Raw genomic sequence first — 3,290 nt, forward strand, 5'->3', positions numbered from 1 at the left:
GATAAAAGCGTTGTACCCAATGTTCAACAGAGGGAACTGAACCTAGAAACCTACCTCCGACTGTACTGGATGGTTGTCCACTGTTCCCTCACCTATGGCTCCCTGAGTGACAAACATGCTCACTCTGAAGACATCCATTCGAGAGAATGTTAGGCGCCTCTATAAAAATGAGGGTGCCCTGCACGACACGGTCACTGGCTTACAAAACATTGCTACCACGATTCCCCGACATCGGCACCGCCACCCTGTTCCTCTCACCATCCTTGAGGAATCAGATTCAGACCATGGCTAACGATAGCTCTGTTATGGCCACTAATGACATCTCAGTTTTGATACAGCCACTGGATATGTGTCGACCATAATATGACCACCTATATCCATACAGAATGTCGTTGTGTTACCTTTTGCCTCCCACCTTGTACTTCCACCGTCGGAGGGTGGTATGGGTCTTCAAGTCCGACCGCCACACCTTCAACGTGCGCACCAATGATGTCCTTAGTATGACATCATTGTAGGATAGAACATTTTTACCTTACTCCAAGACAGTAAGATCGTGATCCATCGGTGACGCCGTATTTCCATATACCACAAAAAAAGGCTAGTAGGCAGGGATCGGCCATCCCAGCCGCAACATCCACGTGCCTCATCTGCTGGTAGTTCTGGATTGTCAGAAGTGGTATTTGCGGACTGTGACGTAAGAATGTCGTGTAACGGTGATCTGGCCCCCCTGGACAGTTTTCTGGTAATTCTGTGCCGACCACTCTCTAGTGGATTTGTTTCCGTCTCTTCTTTGGTGGATTTTCTCGAGCGAGAGACTTGTAAGAAAAACATTTTATATCGTTATTCTTCTTTTGTAAGATTCGAAGCAGGATTCATACTTGCTTTCTTCCTAAAATCGTGTCTTGTTTCGATTACTTTGTCGACATCAGCAATGTTCTTTTTTATTGTTTTTACCCATTAAAAACAGACTGAGGAATATCGTTCGCGTTTCGTATCTGCTACCGCAGACACAGAAATTTCCTTGAACTGATTCTATCAGTCTTAGCGAAGAGATCAGACGTTTAGGTGACAGCGCTCGTCTTTGCTTGTATGAACACGGCTCAAATGTTGAGTTTCAGAATTTTTTCTCGCTCTAACAAGACATCAGATGTCCTCAAAGATTTTAACTTATCAAGAAAAACTTAACTTTTTTTCACTTAATTAAATTCCGAACAGACTTTTGTTTTGTTAATTTTGTCGTTCAAAGAAGATACCTAACTTCCAAAAGGATTCATATTTTAAAAGAAACTTGTTTTTTATCGTAGTATAGAACAAGTTAATAATTTCCTAGGAGAGGTGTTTATAGAAAATATTTTAGGTTTCAAGAATACATTGCTTCCCAATGGCGCATTACTTCCAGAGAGAACGATTAGTTTGGTGTGTTTAACGTGACAGAAAATACACACTGTATCCGTTTCATTCAGTGTATGAAGCCACGATGAAGAAGCCTCCATAGCGACACACTGGACTTAAATTTTATTTTAGTGGCAGGTATTTTTTAATTTTCACTTTTTATTTCGCTATTATATTTATTTTTTAAATCCATTCAATTTATAAACAAGGTAGACATTTTTGCCCGTTATTTGTGGATGTCTCTCCCACCATCAGCCGTCAACTCAGTCGTCAACAGTTGACAGTTGATGGCTGAAGAGACATCACAGTTACAGGTAGTCTGCGTAAACGGGTTATGTTGGCCACTAATGCATCGTATATATTGATCGTGATAACACGTTCAGTATCAACTAAGGCCTGAACACGGTGCACTGAAGAGCCGGAACTGGTAGCTACACAATAAATGACATCTTAAGAACGGCTGTAGGTTTTTCACTTTCTTACAATAGTGAATGGCCGTAGTCCCCCAGGCCTCCTGACACAATGATGAACAACAGAAACCTCTCAGTAACTCATCTACACATCTACATCTAGATCTACGTGATTACTCCACTATTCACAATAAAGTGTCTGGCAGAGGGTTCAGTGAGCCAACTTCAAGCTGTCTCTTTCACGTTGCACTCTCGAACGGAGTGCGGGAAAAACAAAAGCACTCCGGCTTCAGGCCACAAGTGGTCCACCGGGACCATCCGACCGCCGTATCATCCTTAGCTGAGGAAGCGGATAGGAGGGGCGTGTGGTCAGCACACCAATCACACGGTCGTTATGATGGTTTTCTTTGACCGGAGCCGCTACTATTCGGTCGGGTAGCTCCTCAATTGGCATCACGAGGCTGAGTGCACCCCGAAAACTGGCAACAGCACATGGCGGCCCGGATGGTCACCCATACAAATTCCAGCCACGCCCGACAGCGCTTAACTTCGGTGATCTGACGGGAACCGGTGTATCCACTGCGGCAATGCCGTTGCCGGGAAAAACAAGCGCTTAAATTTTTCTATGCGAGCCCTGATTTCTCTTATTTGATCGTTATGATCATTTCTCCCTATGTAGGTGGGTGGCAACAGAATGATTTGGCAATCAGAGGAGAAAACTGGTGACTGCAATTTCATAAGGTCCCGTCGCAACGAGAAACGCCTTAGTTTTAATGACTGCCACTCCAGCTTATGTATCACGTCTATGGCAATATCTCCCCTACTTCGCGATAACACAAAACGATCTACCCTTCTTTGAACTTTTTCGATTTCATCCGTCACTCCCACCTGATGCGGAACCCACACCGCACGGCAAACTCCAGAATAGGGCGGACAAACGTGGTGTAAGCAATCTCTTTAGTAGACCTGTTGCACCTTCTAAGTGTTCTGCCAGTGACTCGCAGTGTTTGGTTTGCTCTACCCACAACATTATCTATGTGATCGTTCCAATTTAGATTATTTGTAACTGTAATCCCTAAGTATTTTGTTGAATTTACAACCTTCAGACTTGTGTGACTTATCGCGTAATCGAAATTTAGCGGATTTCTTTAAGTACTCACGTGAATAACTCCCCAGACGAAGTGCTTTACTAACCTATAGTTACACTCGTTTGTCTCTGATATATACAAGGTATTAATATTGTCGCAACATGTATTTGATAAGACTGAAGTAAACGTATTCACAAATGTGTACGCCATATAAAAATACTCTATTAAGAATATTCTGACCTTTTGAAATGTAGTTGGCTATAAAAATAATTTAGTCCGTTTCTTACAGGACAGAGTATCCAAACAAAAAAGTTAAGGCGCATTAATGCAGAAAAAAAATCGCACGAAAAGCTGTACTAAGTACAAACTTACCACACTGCAGTTCTTTTCCCCTTCTTAT

The 3,290-nt window shown here is 42.6% G+C and overlaps 1 pseudogene; it reads right to left on the reverse strand.

The window, feature by feature from the left end:
- Positions 1-2,282: 2,282 nt before the first annotated feature.
- LOC126475919 (5S ribosomal RNA) lies at positions 2,283-2,400 on the reverse strand (annotated as a pseudogene).
- Between the last annotated feature and the right edge of the window lie 890 nt (positions 2,401-3,290).

The sequence above is a fragment of the Schistocerca serialis genome, chromosome 4 (assembly GCF_023864345.2).
Source record: "Schistocerca serialis cubense isolate TAMUIC-IGC-003099 chromosome 4, iqSchSeri2.2, whole genome shotgun sequence".
Lineage (NCBI taxonomy): Eukaryota > Metazoa > Arthropoda > Insecta > Orthoptera > Acrididae > Schistocerca > Schistocerca serialis.